At 42.9% G+C, this 12,000-nt stretch overlaps 1 protein-coding gene and 2 pseudogenes across 3 annotated transcripts in view; 2 read left to right on the top strand and 1 right to left on the bottom strand.

Annotated features, from left to right (window-relative positions):
• The window catches only part of CLPB (caseinolytic mitochondrial matrix peptidase chaperone subunit B), a 144,555-nt gene that overhangs the window by 33,175 nt on the left and 99,380 nt on the right, over positions 1 to 12,000 (top strand). The window lies entirely within an intron of this gene.
• On the top strand, positions 2,908 to 3,025 carry LOC121476698 (annotated as a pseudogene).
• LOC121476402 lies at positions 7,138 to 7,470 on the bottom strand (annotated as a pseudogene).

Below are 12,000 nucleotides of genomic sequence, written 5' to 3'. Positions count from 1 at the left end.
CCAGGCACTGTTCTCAACAAAGATCCCTTCTTTCATAGAGCTCATTTCTATACTAGTGGTGGTCTGTGTGTAGAGAGAGGCAGGGACAGACAGTAAACAATAAATACATAAGTAAACTACATAGCAAATTAGAAGGTAAGAAGTGCTATGGAAAAAGGAAATACAGAACCTGATAAAAAAGAATGCTACGGGATGCCTGGGTGGCTCAGTGGTTGAGCGTCTGCCTTCAGCTCAAGGAGTGATCCTGGGGTACTGGGATCGAGTCCTGTGTCAGGCTTCCTGCATGGAGCCTGCTTCTCCCTCTGCTTGTGTCTCTGTCTCTCTCTCTGTGTCTCTCATGAATAAATAAACAAAATCTTGAAAAAATAAAAAGAATGCCAGAAGTATCTTGGTCAGGGGGAGTAGGCCTCAGTGGCAAGGTGCCTTGGGAGTGGTCTTGAAAGATGATCATGTCTATACCACCACAGTCTGCCAGTAACGAAGTGTACTGATCCTCAGTTTATCAGTCACCAAGCCCTTCTGGAATCATATTGGCCAGGCCTGAAATACCACCACCTTTCAAATAGACTTGGATGAAAGGGGGGTAGAGGAGTAGCACCCCTTGATTCAAGGCTGAAAGCAGAGAATCTTTATCTCCTTTAGATGTTGTCAGCCCACAAACTCAAGAGAGAGGTTCTGAGAGTATCTAGTCATTTCACCTGCAACTGCCTTTAGTGAGTGCCTGCTTCATGCCTATGTCCTGAGGGATATATCATAATAGCCTCTGTCCTTAAGGAGATTAACATCTTGTGAACTATTATTTATATATGTATTTTTTAAGCTTAATTTTGAATAGTAAAGACAGTACTATTTTATTTAATTTTTAATAAAAAATACAGTACCATAGAACAAAATTTTTAAAGTATGTATGGGAACTTAATTTATAATTTATTCTCTCTTTTTATTTCCAAAAAGGGTTTGCAGTGACTCAAATTAAAATACAAATATAAATGTACACAGGAGAGTTAAAACTGGATCAAGATCAGAAATCATATTGGTAAAAGGAAAGATAATTGTATCAGGATTGAACCAGAGATTTTCTTTTCTGAAAATAGGTTTATTGTTTTTGTAAAAATAATATAGAGAAGAAAGTAGCAGTCAACTGAATTCCCTCTCTCTAGGGATTGATCAGTGTGTGTGTGATTTTACATAAATGGGACCATGCTATACTCTAAATCAGGTAATTAGTGGAATTAAGTATTAATTTAGATTGAAGTTTACTGATGAGGAAGACAAAAAAAAAAGAGAGCTTGGTTCTTCAAGAAAGAATAACTTTGTTCTGATAACCCTTTATGTTATCATTTTACATGTCCAGCAAACATTTTTTTTTCAGCAAACATTTTTTTAAACTATACTGCATCTAGTGCTAATGTGCTAGGCTATGGGCTGACTCAGATAATAAGCATCACAGCCTTTACCTTAAGAAGCTTACTTGGTCTTCTGACATCAAGGACTCAAGTAATGTGATGGCCATTGTCTTCAGTAGCCGTTCTGCCAAAGATTTACCAACATTCTACTAGGATGATCCTTTTGCCAGCCCTAGTAACAGCTTGGGTGTAGTAGTGACTTGAGGAACAGTCACTGGGGGCTGACCCCTTTTCCATAGTGAGGCCTCTATAAGCCTCATGCTGCAGGCACTTGTTTAGCTTGAGTCTGGGTGCCTCATTCTGTGTTGCACTTTGACCCAGCCTAGCTAAAGGCTAAGCCATAGGGTCTCAGGATGATCACTGTGACTTAGCATAGCCTTCACCAGCTCGTGCAAATATACCCAGCCTGCAGCTAAATTCAATTAGTTTTTCTTAAAGAAGGGAAAGAAATCCAATTTTACCAAAATGGACAGACGGTGGAAGGCACTTTGATGTTACAACCTCTCAGTGATGCTTTACTTAGTCACAAGTTCATAAGCAAGAAGGCTTAATTACTTGGGAAAACACAGGATTAAAACTGGACACAATGGCTGAGTATCCGCTCTTAGGCGACTTGATTCGAACCCATGTACCCAGTTCGTGTGTGGTGCAAACTTTGATGTGTGCTATGACAAGCTGAAAGTCATGACCCCCTCAGGGAAGCTCCTTCATATGGCATTTGCAGGATGTGTAGGCGGAGAAGCAGGGCCTGCCAGGCCTGTTTGCTCAACTTTGATGTCCAAGCAGCCACAGGCCCCACTGTTTGCTCTTTCACTGAAGGATGGATTGGGAGCCTCCTACCTTTCCCAGTGGACAATGGCCAGCAATGGAGTGTGACGACTGTTGACCATTCCAGGAGGCTGGTGGACCAGAACAGGGCTTTTGGGAGGTGCAGAGCCTGGGGGGCCAAAAGCTGTTTATAGGACAGCCATTTCTCCAGATGTAGCTTTCCTTAGAGTCTAATGTTGGTTGGGCTCTTACAGTGGAGGTAAAAATAGTGTCATGGGTTTTAGCAGGTATCAAGTACTGCTTGACTCTCCATCCAGTGGCACTGAGGTATTTGTGTCCTGTTTCCTCCATCAGTGTGTATATGCAAGGGATGGTGGTTTGGCAGAAAAATGGTATGATTTAGATCCTTATAACTTTTAATTCTTCAGAAAAGAAGCTGTCAACACACACATCTGATAAAAGAATATTATCCAGAAGATATAAAGAACTCTTATAAATCAGCGATAAAAAGACAACCAAATTTTTAAAAAATGGGGGAAAGATTTGAGCAGACATTGACCAGAGAAGAGGTGGATGGCAAATAAGCACATGAAAAGATACTTAACATTAGTCATTTAGAATGGCTAAAATTTAGACAACCTGACAATACCAAGTGCTGGCAAGGATGCAGAACAATTGCCATCATTGCTGATGGGAACGTATTATGCTATGGCCACTGTGGAAAACACTTTGGAGCTTTGCGCAGTGGCAGTATCGTAGCCAATGAGGTTTATCCGAGGCACGATTATTGCTAATTGGAAAACACTTTGGTAGTTTCTCTATATATGAGAATATAGGTAAAACATATAGGTAACATATATTTACCCGCAACCCAGCAGTACTAACTCCTGTACCAACTTTGTCCATGAGACATAACAACATACATCTTCAAAAAGACCTCTATGCAGGTATTTGTAGTAGCTTTGTTCATAATTGCCAAACATTGGAAATCACCCAAATGTCCATCAACTGGTAAATGGACAAATTATGGTACGTCCTTACAGTGGACCACTACTCAGCAATTAAAAAAAAAAAAAAAGAACTATTTACACACGCAACAACCAGGACAAATTACTATTACGATTATTATTTTTTTAGAGAGAGAAAGTTGCATGCACGTGACTGGGGGAGAGAGAGAGAATCTTAAGCAAGCTCCATGCTCAGTGCAGAGCCCTATGCAGGGTTTGATCTCACAACCCTGAGATCTTGACCTGAGCCAAAATTAAGAGTCAGATGCTTAAGTGACTGAGCCACCTAGATGCCCCAGCAGGGACAAATCTTAAAAGCCTCATGCTAACCTAAGCCAGACACAAAAAACTACCTATGGTATAACTCCATTTATATGACAGTCTGGGAAAGGCAGTGCTGTGGGGACAGAAGCCAGGTTAGTGACTGCTAGGGTTTAGGAGTAGAAGGAAGGGCCCAAAGGAACTTTTGGGATGATGGAGATAGTCTAAATCTTGATTGTGGTGGTGATTATACAGTGAAAACTCATCAAATTCTATATCTTAAAAGGATGCATTTTACTATGAGTAAATGATACTTCAGTAAGTTGACTTTAAAAAAAAAAACTGTTTTAAAAAAAAACCTGTTTAAAAAGCCATCATCCCTGTCTAATTTTCATTATTAATTGTGACCAGTGGCAAACTAAGAATTCATGTTTGAAGTGTAAAAATGAATTCATATAGTTCATGGTAACCTGGAATGTTTAGATTTCCTATTGTTGATGGTATTTCACATTAGAGTACTCTATATTCTAATTGTTAGTAGAGAATAAAGGTTTGTGAATTCTCATGATTTGTAATGTCATGAAATATAATTACTAATGAATAATGATAAATTTACTTACAAGTGATGTACAATGAGCTTATATAAATTCACAGCATATCCTGTGATTCTTAATAATAAGGAAAAAGTGCAGGGTACAGGGCTGGGAGCTTGCCTCTCATCCCATATCATCCTCAGACTCCTTGTCCCTAGACCACCATGCAGAGAGACCTCTTAAATAGTGTGGCCACTGTAGTACTTCAGAAACCAAAGAGCCTGAAAGAATAGGGTGGTGGGGAAAGATTCAGATTTGAATCCACTTGGGCTTGCTGGTTGCTTTGAAAGCCCCTACCTCAGAGAAGGTGAGGCTGTGAGGCAGAGCTCCAGCAAAACTGTTTGAAATTCCCCACAAGAGTCTCCCTCCCTCCTCTGCCTTTTCTCCCAGAGTACATTTCATCAGCATCGGAAGGACTGCTTCCCGGCACTGCCTTCCCTGCTTGGCTGGGGTCCCTGAGGAGCTGATCTAATGAGTGGCTAACACGCATTTGCCAAGGCCTTCCTGGATGTGGTACCTGGGCTTTGTTAATTTTAAAATGCCGCCATCCTTGGCTGAAGACCATTTAATTTCCTCTCATAGCAGTCATTTATTTTTAGCATTTGCTTATTTTTCCTGCACCTTACTAAGGGGGTGGGTGGTGGGCATTAAACCCTGTCTTTAATAAACGAGCAGCCCAAACCAGATTTCTGTCCTGCATAAGAGGTTGTGCAGACCTTTCTTGGTGGGGTCAGCAGCTGCATAGGTGTTCTTATACAGTGATGCTGTTCTTGCAGCTGGACCAGGGGGAGCTTTCCTAGGAGGCTTCATTCCTTGCTGGCTGGCCAGAGGCAGAGAAGGTAGAGCACCTCTGCACCTGTGCTTCAGTGCAGGTCCTTAGGGGTCCTGACCACATAGAGATTCTGTCCTGCTTTAGAGGCCTACAGCCTCTTCCCAGGGTCCCCAGCTTGTTCTTGGCCTGGCTGCTTGTTACAGAGGGGTGCTTCCTTTGGCCCAAGAAGGCTGGGCTTTGTGCTGGCTGGTCTTCTGATGTAGTGGTGATCATGGCTATGGTTGTGATTGAGTGCCTTCTGTGTGCCAGGCCCACGTCAGGCACTTCCTGTGTTGGCGCTAATCCTCACTGCAATTTCAATAGGGAAAGATCATTATCCCTATTTTGCAGATGAGGAAATGAAGCTCAGAGATGCCCATGGTTGTCTAACAAGTGAAAGAGGGAGCCAGGATTTGAAGCCAATTCTCTTTGAATCAGAAATTTTCATTCTTTCTACTAGATATACTGCCTATGGAGGGAAGGGGTGGGAGCAGGGCCATGGCTGGGATGGACTAAGAGGTGCCAGGACCAGAGTCAGGTCAGCTTAGTCAGGGTTTCTTGATGACCCACTGGGGTCAAGATATGCTGCATGATTATGAGAAGTCTAAAAACAGACAAACCACTCTCCTTGTTTCAGAAAGCTGACAGGGGGTGCCTGGCTGGCTCAGTTGGGAGAGCATGCAACTCTTGATCTTTGGTTGTAAGTTTGAGCCCCACATTGGGTATAGAGATTACTAAGAAAAAAAAAGAAATCCTAAAAAAAAAACCTGACAATCAGTAAAGGGATAAGCAAATCTCACTTTTTTTTTTAATTGTACAGTGAAGCAGAATATGGTCAGTGTCCTAGAGAACATCAGCTAAAGTGCCGGGCAGAGATCATGCCATGTAAAGGTGAGATCATGAAAGGAGGCCTTTTGCACAAGGTGGGCCTTGAAAGATGGACAGGAATTTTATGGGTAGAGGTGGAGAATAGAGGGACAGCATTTCTGGAATATCATTACTACCAAAGGACTGGTGTGAGCATAAGTTCACAAAGGTGAGAAAGTAGGAATGTGCCAGATCTAGTTGGAGGTGCTAGCAGAGTCTCAGGACCAGAGAATGCGAAGGAAAGGCCTAGCCAACGGGCCACGATCCTCTCAGTCTGTGATAGTCTAGTGTCAGTACCTCTGTAGCTCTAGAGCCAAGATTACCTGGGTTCAAATCCCAAGTTCTCCCTCTTACCAGTTATTTACTTTGGCAGATTCTTTCACTTCTCTGTGATTGTTTCTTTAACCATAAAATGGGAATAATAAGCAGATCCACCCCAGAAGGCTGTTTTGAGGTTTAACTATGTAAATATTGTAGTGTTTAGAACAATGCCTGCCATATAGTAAGCACTCAATAAGGGTTGACTACTTTAGTTAGTAGTATAGTAGTAGTGGTGGTAGTGCCTTAGTTGTTATTATTACTGCTGATTGTGGGTTACTTCAGGAGAAAATTAGTTAATAGTCTGCAGGGAAGCCTATTTTGAATGTGGGTTATTACTTGTCTCATACCAGCACCTTTAGGTAGCTCAGAAGCAGAAGGCCTTTGGAGTTTCTTTTTCCATTCCTTTTCATCTAAGAAGCTGGGCTTAGAACATGAGACCCCAGAGCAGGGCACTTTTATGTGGGACTGGCTCTTGTCCCGGGTGGCCACCTGCCTGATGCTGGACAGTGTTCAGTATTTCCCAGCAAGGAAGGGTGGGTGAGGATGCTGGCTAGGTGCCCGGAATGCCAGCATCATGCCCCCAGAAAAGTGTGCCGGGTTTGCTGTTTCTCCCACTGCTGCTGTGGCCGATTATGTCTGAGTAACAGAGTCATTTCTAATCCCATTTGGAATCGTTGCTCAAGATAATCCTGTTTCATAGTAATGATATTCCAATTCCAGCATGCACCGATTCTAGTTTGGCAGATGCATGCCTTGACCTCAGGAAACCCAAGACAGTGCTCCCTGGAAAGCAATGCCAGCTCATTTGCCTAACATAACAATCTCAGGGTAACTCCCCTTCTCCAGCACTATATCGAGTCCTGGGGTTCTGTGTTCAGGGTTCTCATGGAGAGTATCATTTGGGACCAGGAGAGCATCCAGTGTTCATCCAGTTCAGCTGCCTGGGGAAGGATGTTCCGCTTCTAGGGACTGTGATATGGTTCACTCCCACACCTCTTTTAAAGACATCAGATCCACATTGTGCCATAAGCTGCTTGCTTGCTTATTTTTTGTTTATTTTTATAAGAGAACAAATATACACCTTTATTTATTTCTCAATAAGTTTAAATCCTTAAGGGGTACAACATCACATGAATTCTGTGGCCAAAGGCTTTAGCAGGAAGATTCCTTCAGAATTTGACATGAACCATGCCACTAGTTCCATGAACACGAGTTACTTTTCCCTAGATTGCTTGGGTTTGGTTCAGTGTGCCACCAGGAGTCACTGTGTTGTTCTTTGCTTTGTCCACCTAAGCACATCCCTTACCTAAATAGAATTCAGTTTTATCTCAAGCATAAACCCTTTCAATCTTAAGAAGAGCTGTGCGCTCCCTCTGGTTCCGGAGACCTCACTTATAGTCAGCAAAAATGGCCTTAGACCACAGCCTTTCAGACATATTTGTTGTTTCAGGAGTCCTTTTCCCAGCAGGCCTCCATAGGCTCCAAGGTGGTGGAAAGAGGTGAGCTGCTAATTTAAATAGAGCTGCAGGCTAGTGGATCAGGAGTATACGGTAATATACGGCAACATAGTAGGTTATCTGGGTTTCAGTAGGGTATTTGTCTGTATCTCATGATACCCACATGACTAAAGTATGTTGTGGAGAATAGTTCAAATGGTGAATGACCTGTTTCATATGTTGTGTATATATGATCAGAGACTGGAAAGCAAACTCTAGTGGTGAGCCACGGGCCCTGTCCTATTCAGTCATTACATCACTGATTCCATTGAGATCATGGATAAACGCCAACCCAATTGGCAGATTAAATGAAGTTTAAAGAGAGAGGGAATATGTTGGGTAAAAGAATCAGAGATATTGAAAAAAGAACCCAGTGGGCTAGGACAATGGTTAAATCTGTGGTGATAAACATTAATAGGAATGAGTTTAAGTATATAATTAAAAACAAAAGCCAACTGTAAAATCAAGAGTGAGGAAGACGTAACTTAGCAATAGTAGCAAATAAAGCCCAAGAGCTGACTACAAACTCAGTGTGTGCATCAGCACGTGCAGTGTTAAGGCCCCAGAAGTAAACTGATTCAACAAATATTTACGGGGACTTATGTGTGAGGAACAGATATCTGGTCAGGCACAGCCTCTGCTTTGGGAAGTACATACTCTAATTGTGTGTGACTTAGTGGTGAGGAACAAGGGCTCTGGAAGGAGACTGCCTGAGTTTAAAACCTTCCTTTACCTCTTACTAGCTCTGTTTCCTCATTTGCAAAATGTGAATAATAACAGCACCTACCTCAGCATAGGGTGGTTATGAATATTAAAATGCACATAAAATTGTTCAGTATGATGCCTAGTGCATAATTAAGTACTTGATAGGTATCTGCTGGTGTTGTTAGTATTTTTTGTTTTCTTGTTATTTTCATCCAGAGTTTAGGAAATATAGCAGCCCCAGGATGCTTTGATAGATCATTTGCCTAGAGAGAACCTAGTCGAGACCCATACTGTAGTGAAATCCCTAACAACCAGGACTTGACCACATTGGCTTATAGGTTCAGCAACCATGTCTTATTGAGCACAGATTGAAAGACACGAAAGGTATGGATTATATTTAGAACTAAGCTGAGGATGTGAAATCGAGATCACCTGGGAAACCCTGTGATGGGTGACCTTGTTTCCATTGGCCCTCTCCTTAATGTGCCATGTCTTCCTTGAGCCTTGCCCCAAATGATCTCACATTGTCTAGGTCCACCATTGATTTTGACCCTTGTCCATCTGAATGAGACTCCCTTCTTAACCCAGCTAGCTTCTATGATCTAACTTACTTTACCATCTGAAAATGTCACTATCCCTGGTACATAGTAGAGGTTCAGGAATTATGGGATAGTAAGGCAGACTAATAGATGATGGTTGGATAAGTAAGGACCAGTGTGGTTTAGGGATATGTGTACCAGGTTTGGCTCCACACAGACCTGGATTTGAATCTTGGTTCTAATGCTTAATTAATGTGTATACTTGGGCAACTCATGTTACCTTGCTGAGCCTCAGTTTATTCATTTATAAAATGGGACTAGTACCTCATTGCAAGTGGTATATGGATTTGAAGTAGTGAATGTACAGTGCTTAGCACACTGTGGCTCCTATATTGTGATTAGTATATCATACCTTTTGAGGGAAGTAAACAAATGATTATTATCCTCTTTTGAGAAAACTGTGGCACATTTCTACTTTGCCTCCTGACAGTCCTTTAGTTTATTTCCTAAGGAAGCTGGCTTTAAAAAAAAAAAAAAAAAAACTGCCCTCTCCACCCTCTCCACTCCTGGTTCATGCCCCCATGCCACAGAACCTTTAGATTTAATACATGCCGGTGCCTTTGGTCAGGCCACCCTGCTTTCCTGACCAGCCCAGAGACCAGCCAGTAGACTGAATGAGCCACAGCTCATTTGAGTTTCCAGCAAACCTCCTGAACTGTGACCTCTTTGCTTCCTCCCTTCATCGAGGTGTGCGCTGGGTTGAGAATAGGTCAACTCTTTGTCTTCTCCTTGGGACCCGTGACACTCATCACAGTGACCCTAGGCTTTGGATGTGGGGGGTAGAGGGGAGGAGGAGTTGGAGGAGCTTCTCCTGAAGCTCAACATTGTGTGGGGACGACCTGGAGCTGGGATCACTGCCCTTCTTGCTTCACCAACTCCAGCTGCTCGCCAGCCGTCTTTGACACGCGCCTGGCCCAGCATAGGCCTCGGCCCACACCACAGGTTTCCTCGCTTTTTCCTAAACAATGTGACAACCCCAAGCCCCTCCGGCCACTAAGAGCAGAAAGCCTTAACGTCGATCGATGTAACTGGCCTCCTGTGCATTGTGACACCCCACTGTCCTGAAAGCAGGAGCTCATCAAGGTCAGTGTGAGCCAACCTTCCTACATGTGCTCCCACCTCTAATCTAATTACAGCCTGATCAGCAAATTAAAATGCACCTCATGGGGGCCGTGGCTCCAAAGGGAGTTCCATGAGTCCCAGGAGCTGCCATTTCAGGACCACCCTCCTATTCATTTCCTCAGCTTTGTCTGGGAACAGCCTGGTGGAAGGCAGGAAAGGCCTAGTGTTCAGGAGAGTTTGAAGGTAAAAGTTTTCCACAGCTGAATCTCCTGCAGCCTGGTTTGCACCCTCAAATGGGAGTTATCTGGCAGGGCTGAGACTGTTGCATCTACCATTGTCCTCCACTTCCCACCAAATAAAATAATTTTATTTATTCATCCTTCATTTATTTATGCACTCATTCAGAAAGCATCTACTGACCACTTAGACCTAGGAGCTGGGAATGAAAGTCAAGAGATGGCCCTTGCCTCATGGTTTAGCAGGAAAGGCAAATAAAAGTAAATAGGTGATCATGGTACACTATGATAAGGGTCACCTACCCATGCAGGTGAGTACTACATTCTGGGTAGGTAAATAGGAAGGGCATGGACCCAGGCTGGGGGTCAGAGAAGACTAAGGTGAATTGGTGACCTTGTCACTGAAGAGCCCTGAACGTGATGAGCACTAACCAATTGAAGTAGAGGAGGACACTCCCAGCAGAAGGAATGGCACATTTGATGGCCTTTGGTGTACTTCAGAGACTTCATTGTTTTCACTTGGGTCCTTAATCCTTCAGTCCATAAGACCCACTAGATTGTCATAAGAATTCGAAGTTCTGCAATTGAAAGTCTTCCTGAAGGAATGAACTTTTAGAACACATGGTCAAGTTCAGTTAATGATTAATAGAAGGGGCTAGGGAATCAATCGGCCCTTTTAAAAAATCATGTCAGTGTTATTGCATGTCTATCCAGCCTGTTGCTTCTAACTGCTGTATCATATTTCATAGCGTGTACCTTCCACATTTAACTTACCTGTTCTCCAGTGGCAGACGCTTGATTGCCTGCAACTTCCCACTGTCACAGAATGCTGGGATGAACATCTTCCATGTTGCACTTTATGGATCTCTGTAAGAATTGCTCTGGGATGTATATATTCAGAAGTGCTGGGTCATAGGGTAAGGTACTTTAATTTGATAAAGTATGTTACAAGATTGGCTTCTAGAATGGCTGCACAGACTGTCCTCACAGTGCATGAATGGTCCCAGAACCCCGTGCTCGCTCCAACATTTGGCATTGTTCAGCTTTCTAACTTTTGCCAATGTGTTGAATTTAAAGGGATATCTCATTGTTTTAATTCACATATCTCTAATAACAGAGGAGCTTGAAGATCTCTTCATTTACTTAATCTTTTTTTGTTTGTTTCTTCATCTGGGAATTGACTGCATATCCTTGCCCCATTTTTCTGTTGAGCTTTCTGATCCCAGCTTTGCTGCTAAAACCTGACTTGAGGCAAAGTGCTCCCAAGGTTTGTTAGCTGTCTGGGAGTCAGTATAAGTAAGTGAGGGGCAGTATAGCAGAGGGCTAAGGACATGGACTTTGTAGCCACACTGCCCTGGTTTGAACTCCTTACAGCTAGTGATAACCTTAGGCAAGCTACTTAACTCCTCAGTGCCTCAGTTTTCTTAATGCATAACCTGCCTCATAGGGTTGTTGTAAAGATCAAATGTGTTAGTAAATATGAAGTGTTGAAAACATGTGGCATGGAGGAAGTATAAACAAATGTTAGCTCTTATTAGACGACCGTCTTCCTCCTATTTAGCCACACTCTGTACCCCTGAGAAAATGGGTATTTATACTAGCACGGAGTAGAAACAAGGCAGAACTGAGAACTGGTTCTCAGCCTAGGATGGGAGCTCACCCGTACAACCTTCACCTATAGTATTCACAAGGCCCAGTCTTTTTGGTGAGTCAGCTCACGTGGGTGGAGAGAAGAACAGAACAGATTCTGATGCACACTCAGGAAGGCACATACTGCTGCTAGAGCCAAATCGTTAAAAGACAGACCCCCCAATCCTCCTGGGCTGTACACATCCTGTGAATCTCCAAATTAGGGAAATAGAGTCTGG

This window comes from Vulpes lagopus, chromosome 15, assembly GCF_018345385.1.
Source record: "Vulpes lagopus strain Blue_001 chromosome 15, ASM1834538v1, whole genome shotgun sequence".
Classification (NCBI taxonomy): Eukaryota; Metazoa; Chordata; class Mammalia; order Carnivora; family Canidae; genus Vulpes; species Vulpes lagopus.
Note: the sequence above shows the minus strand (reverse complement) of the source record. Positions and strands in the feature narration are given on the sequence as shown.